General features: G+C 37.1%; 1 non-coding gene across 1 annotated transcript; it reads left to right on the forward strand.

The window, feature by feature from the left end:
• Positions 1 to 4,862: 4,862 nt before the first annotated feature.
• Positions 4,863 to 4,933, forward strand: Trnag-gcc. The gene has a single exon. It is a non-coding gene; the product is annotated as a tRNA-Gly (tRNA).
• Positions 4,934 to 7,612: the final 2,679 nt, after the last annotated feature.

A 7,612-nucleotide genomic window follows, 5' to 3' on the forward strand; every position in this document is an offset into this window, starting at 1 on the left:
CGTCTGACTGCTAGGGAGATTCGTGAATCCAGTTCTCCTGTGTTTTCTTTCATGGTACTTCTACCAAATCCACGTCTTCAAAGTCTGACTTTCCTTGCTGAATTCCATGACTACATCTCCTGCAATTCTGAGATTTTTAGGCTCATTGCTATGAGAAAACACATATTAAAAAGTAGACTGGGAAAAATTATGGGGTCATGACAATATTTTAAAGTCTTTTAAGATACATAAACATGGTTCTGACACCTTTTTTACATATTCTCAGAGGTTAAGCACTTGGCTATAGACCCAAACTTGAACAATTTCTACGTAAATATACATATACCATTTGGAGTAACTGGACCAAAGGCAATAGAAGAAAATAAGTTAGTAAAAGGATATTGAGTCTTATTTTAGTTGACCTTTATTTTCCATAAAGAAAAGTTTGAGTGAGTTAAGAAAACGTTTCATTGTAAATTTAAACATGGGTATTAAACAAGTAATAGAGAAAAGAGTAATGTAAGAGTAATAATATAATATAATAGATAACATAATTACATAATAAATAATAATGTAAGAGTAATACAAGAAAAGAGTAGTAGAACTCAGTCTAGAGTCCTCACAAGCTTCTCATAAGTACTCCCTTAAGAGAGGTTTATTTATATTTATTTTTTTTGTTTTTCATCTTTTTTATTGAAAATAGATTTCTTATACAATATAGTCTGATTATGTTTTTACCTCCCCATCTCTTTCTAGATCCTCCACACCCATACCAATCCATATCCTTTCTTGTTCTCTCTCATTGTAAAAGTCGTAAAAAGGAAGAAAGGAAGGAAGGAAAGAAGGAAGGAAGGAAGGAAGGAAAGAAAGAAAGAAAGAAGGAAGGAAGGAAGGAAGGAAGAAAGAAAGAAGAAGAAAGAAAGAAAGAAAGAAAGAAAGAAAGAAATGAAGATAAAAAACAAGCCTAAATAGGACAAAAAACAAACAAATTGAAAAATAAAGAGGCAGATGAAAAGCACCAGAAACACACAAGGATGTAGAGACACACGCATTGGCATACATAAAAATCCCCTAAAACACAAAATCAGAAATCATAATATAAAAGGAAAAAAAACTAGAAGGAAAGAAAGAGGAAAAATACGCCAAGAAAAAGTATCAGGAGACAAAACAAACAAACAAAAAAAGTCAAAAATACCTTTGGGTTCATTTTATGTTGTCCGTATACTGCTGGGCCTGGGGCCTGGCCTTAAGAGTGGTTTGTACTCCCAGTGAGAGAGAAAACTTATTCTTCATTAGCGAATGGTTATCAATTTTGAAATAGCTTCTGGGTTAGGGTTGTGGACATGTGTCCACTTCTAATCTCAGCACTGGGACTCCATCAGGCCCAGCGCTGTGCAGGCCCTGCCCATGCTGCCTCAGTCTCTGTGACACGTGCATCGATCCCCCATATTTTGAAGGCCTTGTTTTCTTAGTCTTCTCCATTTTCTCTGCCTCTGTCTCCCCTTCTCTTCCACAGGGTTTCCTGAGCTGTAGGAGAAGGGGGGTTTGATGGAGACATCCCATTTAGTGCCTAGCGTTCCAAGGACTCTGCACATTGTCCAACTGTGGATCACTGCATTTATTCCCATCTACTACTGGACAAAGTTTCTCTGATGATGGTTGAGCAAGACACTGTTCTATGAGTTTAGCCATTATTTTGTTTCAACATTCCTTTTGCGGAACACTAGTATTTAGTTTCCCTCAAGGAACCTGGCTTATCTAATCTCAGGTTTTTGGCCATCTGAACATTGTCAAGGATGGGACCCATATAATAGAGTGGGACTTAAATATGGTCAGATACTGGTTGGCTACTCCCACAAGCATTGTGCCACTATTGGACTAGTGCATCTTGAAAGCAGGTCACCATTGTAGAACGAAGAGTTTGTAGCCTCAGTCGGAATGAAGGCTCAAGGTAGGTACCAGCACGACTTCTTCATGTTCAATGAGTTGTGTAGGTATTGTGTCCAGCAACAGAGCCCTACTTTCAGTTTGTAGAAAGAAACCAAAGCCTAGTATGTTTGGGGGTTCCCAAGGAGCCCCTTCATCCAACAAATCAATTAGAGGAAACCCATTCCTAGAACTGTAGGCTTCTGTGTTGTGGATCTGGGGTCATTCAGAGATTCATCATGACCATAAATAAATTTTAGTAATAAGAGGCTTTATTAAATACTAGTGCCAGATACCCATGGCATCAGGACTGCAAATGAGAGAGTTCCCAAGATGCAGTATCCAGCCATATCAGCCCAAGGTTTATAAAGTTAAAAAACCACAAGATTATACGTATTATCTCTTCATGTAGGCAGGTTCTAATTTTAACATATATTGTAGTTGTCCTAGCCATTGAGCAGACTAAGCAAGTTTGATTACAAAAGCAGAAATAGCAGCTAGTCTTTTGACCTATCATCTTGCTATTTTACAGCAAATTTTACAAGATCTGTCAATTTAAGAGTAGTCTTCAACATCTGGAATAAAAGGGAAGTGGGATGCTAGGGTGCAGCCTGTACAAGCTAGGGACCTACATATTAGAGGCTATTTTGCTTATTTTGGTCTCTCAAGCATAGTAGGTATAAGGTTTAAGTGTAACGTTAGCAATCACATCTATCAGTGATGAGAGAGGGGGCTCCATCTCCTTCATTATTTGACAATTTTATTTACATCACTTTTACATATGTATTTATTTTAGGAAGCTTCTACTCTATTGGGTTTTCCTATTATCCCTCAAATGGCCCTTTGTTTCAGCTCTCCCTTCCCATATTCCTTCCTTCATCTTCCTAGTCTCTCCCACTCCCCATTTGATCTTCCCGATCCAGACCCTGCCCCGTCCATATGTAACTATCTATTCTATTTCCCCTTCCTAGGGTAATCCAATCCATCCCCAGTCTCTAACTCTATACCTAACTTCTGTGGTTATATGGATTATAACCTGCTTATCAAAGACTTAACAGCTAGCATCCACTAATAGAATATATACCATATTTGTCTTTCTGTGTCTAAATTACTTCACTCAGTGAACTTTTTCTATCTCCATCCATTTAACTTCAAATTTCATGAATTCAGTTTTTTAACAGTTCAGTATCGTTCTGTTTTGTAAATAAATGAATCACACTTCTTTACATGTTCTTCCACTGATGGACATCTAGGCTGTTTCCAATTTCTTGCTATTATGAATAGAATAGCAATGAACATGGTTGCGCAAGTGCCTCTGTGTAGTAGGATGTAGTCTTTGGATCATATGGCCAGAAGCGTATAGCTGTATCTTGAGATGAATCTATTCCTAGCTTCCTGGTGAACCAACACACTGATTTCCATAGTAGCTGTACAGGTTTGCACTCCATTCAGCAATGGATGAGTGTTCCCCTTACACCAGCATGAGCTGTCATTTGTCTTATTGATCTTGAGAATTATGACTGGTGTGAACTCTAAAGTAGTTTTTTTTTTATTTGCATTTCCCTGATGCCAAAGGATGTTGAACATTTAAGTGTTTCTCAACCATTTGTGTTTCCTCTTTTTGAGACTTCTCTTTAGTTTTGTACCCTGCTTTTTAATTGAGTTATTTGTTTTCTTGGTGTCCAGGTTTTTTCAACTCTTTATGTATTTTAAATATTAGCCTTCTATTAGATGTGTAGTTGGTTTAAAAAAATCTTTTCCTGTTCTGTAGGCTGCTTGTTTGTCCAAATGATGGTGTCCTTTGCTATACAGAAGCTTCTAAGTTTCATGGGGTCTCATTTATTAATTGTTGTTCTTAGCGTGTATGCTAATGGTATTCTGTTCAGAAAGTCCTTTCCTGTGCAAATGAGTTCAAGACTATCTCCTACTTTCTTTTCTATAAGATTCAGTGTATCTGTTCTTATATTAAAGTTCTTGATCCATTTGGGGTTGAGTTCTGTTCAAGATGATAAGTATGGCTCTAGTTGCACTCTTCTGTAAACAGCCATACAGCTTGACCAGCACCAGTTTTTGATGATGTTGCTTTTTTTTTTCCAGTGTGTATTTCTGGCTTCTTTGTCAAAAATCAGGTGTCCATACATGTGTGGACTTAATTCGGGGTCTTCAAGTCCGTTGATCAATTTTTCTAATTTTGTGCCAATGCCCTTAATACTTGGTTAGAGTTACCCTGCTGTTGGTGTTTTTTTTGTTTGTTTGTTTTTTGTTGTTGTTGTTGTTGTTGTTGTTGTTTTAACTCTTTATTCTTTGAGGGGCCCGCCACTAAGCTCCCAAATAAATATACAGAGGCTTATTCTTACTTGCAAATGCCTGGCCTTATCTTGGTTTCTTCCTTGACAGCTTTTCTTAAATCATCTCATCTATCTTTTGCCTCTGGGCTTTTACCTTTCTCTATTTCTGTAAATCTTACTTTCACTCTTACTCCTTGGCTGACTGTGTAGCTGGGTGGTTGGCCCCTACTATTCTTGCTCCTTGCTCTCTTTTCTCCTTCTATTTATTCTCTCTGCCTGCCAGCCCTGCCTATCCTTTCTCCTGCCTCACTATTGGCCATTCCGCGCTTTATTAGACCTATTGGGTGTTTTAGACAGGCACAGTAACATAGAGTCACAGAGTTAAACAAATGCAACATGAAAGAACACAGCACATCTTTGCATCATTAAACAAATGTTCCACAGCAATAATGAATGTAATAAACCTTAAAATAATATTCTACATTATCCTAAGATATTTTATGATTTTTGAAGCTATTGTAAAATGCATTGTTTCTCTGATTTCTTTTTCAGTCCATTTGTTCCTTGCATATAGGCAGGGTACTGAGGGTTTTTGTTGTTGTTGTTGTTAATTTTGTATCAAATAATTTTGAAAGTATTTACTGGCTGTAAGAGTTTCCTGGCAGTATGGCATGGGTGGTTCAGTGGTAGAATTCTCGCCTGCCATGCGGGAGGCCCGGGTTCGATTCCCGGCCCATGCAGAGTCCAGTCCCTTTTGGCCGTGCGGTGTTGGCGCACGCCTTTAATCCCAGCACTCGGGAGGCAGAGCCAGGTGGATCTCTGTGAGTTCGAGCCAGCCTGGCTACCAAGTGATTCAGGAAAGGCGCAAAGCTACACAGAGAAACCTGTCTCGAAAAAAAAAAAAAAAAAAAAAAAGAGTTTCCTGGCAGAAATTTTATGATCATTTTTGTATACTATCATGTCATCTGCAAATAAAGATACTTCAACTTCTTCCCTTCTTATTTGTAACCCATTGATCTCCTTCAGTTGTCTTATTGCTAGGATTTCAAGTACTACATTGAATAGAGAGAGAGAGAGTGGACAACTGTGTCTTGTTCCTGATTTTAGTGGATTTACTTTGAGTTTCTGCTGCTGTAAGAACCAACCTTCAGCAGCTCAGGGATTGAAGGGAGCCATGGAGTCAATGGACTAATCACACAATTGACTTTTCTACCTAAAGGAGTAAAACTTAATTCTCTGGAGCCAGTGAGCAGGGCAAAACCTTATTTTCTGGTGCAGGTAAAAGAAGGGACACACACACACACACACACTCACACACACACACACTCACACTCCTCCAACGAGTCAGATTCTCACCTAGGGTGCTGACGAATGACAAGCCTTCAGCAGGTCAGAGAAACCGAGGAGATGCAGAGTAGATGAACTACTGGACAGACAGACACATGAGGACTTTTTTCTGAGAGCTAAAAGTTAGTTCTTCATTTTATTATTCTTTCTGTTCTACTCTATTCTTCTTCTCTTCTGTTCTTCTACCCTGATGTTTTCCTTCTATCTCTTTCCTGATGACTTCCTTCTCAGTACTTTCTTATGTCTTCCTTCTAACTTCTTTCTTTTCTTTCTTACAGCTTATATACTCCAGCAAAATACTTCAAGCAATATAAAAGTTACAATGTGGTTACATTTTATTTTTTAAGGGAATGATTACATGAATACAAGTAAAAAAAAATAGCATATTTTCTATATCCCTTACATGATTAAACATTTTATATACTACAAGAGAAAAACAAATTATCACCAAGAACCCATATACAGTTAAACATTTATCTTTTAGACTTCTCATAGATCAGGAAACTGTCAACCATAACTGTTTACATTAGTAGTGTTTTTTTATAATTGGAGAAAAACAGATTACTTGTTTTACTTTTCATATTTTAGAGTCCTGTCAAATTATCTTAACTTACCATCCAATTCTTTGTTTTCTAGCTACATGAAGTCAATTGTTTGAAGCTTTGTTTTAACTATGATGCACACTGATACCCATGAACACATTTCCCAAAAAGAACTTGAGCTAACTCTTGGGATTCAGTTGTTTTTCTTAATCGTTAATCTAAACCACAGTCTAGATTGCTCCCCAAGAGAAACTCAGAAGTCCTAGCTGCATGACCCTTCCTTGGACCCCAGGGATGGGGGCAACACCCATATCCTACCTTTACCTATATTAATTTTCCCACTAAACTAAACCTCTATCATTATCCCTTACTGCATTTGTTAAAAACCCTTAATCATCAAAATTCTATTTCAAACCAACACTGCTATTTTATAAAATCATTACTTCAGTTAAACAGTATAGCTTAAGAGGAAACCATCTTCATAATAATCCACTGGTAAAAAAAAAAAAATGCCCAGTAGAATGGGATATTTCCATGAGATAATCACACTACATTATAAGCAGTGGGGATCGCCCCAACACCCATTCACACCATGCCAGATACCAGAGAAAAATGGCAGTGGCAAACACGTAAAGGCACAGCAGTAGCAAAAGACATTCTGCAAAAGACAAAGACCCAAACCCCTGGGCCTTGCCTATCTGAGATTTACTCATCAGTGCCTTGCATTCTGGTGAACCAAACTCCAAAACCTCAAGTGCCACTTGCTGTTCTTCTGACATGGCCACCAGCAAGTTTCTTTCCATTTAGGTTGATGTTGTTTGTGGGCTTCTGTAAATCACTTTATTATGTTGTGGTATATCCATTGTATCCCTAATTTTTCCAGGACTAATATCATATAAAGAGTGTTGAATTTTGTCAAAGGCCTTTCCTTGCATCTAGTAAGATGATCATGTGGCTTTTGTCTTTCACTGTTTATATGGTGGATTACATTTACTGATTTATGTATGTTGAACCATCCCTGCATCTCTGAGATGAAGCCTACTTGATCATGGTGAATGATTTTTTTGATATGTTCTTATATTTGGTTGGAAAGCATTGTATTAGGATATTTTGCATCTGTGTTCATAGGGGGAAATTGGTCTTGGTTGGGTCTTTATATTATTTATGTATCAGGTTAACTGAATTTGAAAATAGAATTGGGCAACATCCCTTTGTTACTGTTTTATGGAATAATTTAAGGTGTGTTGGCATTAATTTTTCTTTGAAAGTTTGATAGAGTTCTGCAATAAAACCATCTAGTTCTAGACTTTTTTGGTGGGGAAAATTTTAATTATTGCTTCTATTTCACTAGGGGTGATAAGTCTATTTAAATTATATATCTGATATTGATTTAACTTTGGTACGTGATATATATTAAGAAAATTGTTCATTTCTTTTAGATTTTCCAATTTTTTTAGATTATTTTAAAGGTTCAACTCTTCAAAATCATCACAGAACATTTCTTGTATAATTAAAGGAAGAAAAGTAAAC

This window comes from Peromyscus leucopus, chromosome 8a (genome assembly GCF_004664715.2).
Source record: "Peromyscus leucopus breed LL Stock chromosome 8a, UCI_PerLeu_2.1, whole genome shotgun sequence".
NCBI classification, from domain to species: domain Eukaryota; kingdom Metazoa; phylum Chordata; class Mammalia; order Rodentia; family Cricetidae; genus Peromyscus; species Peromyscus leucopus.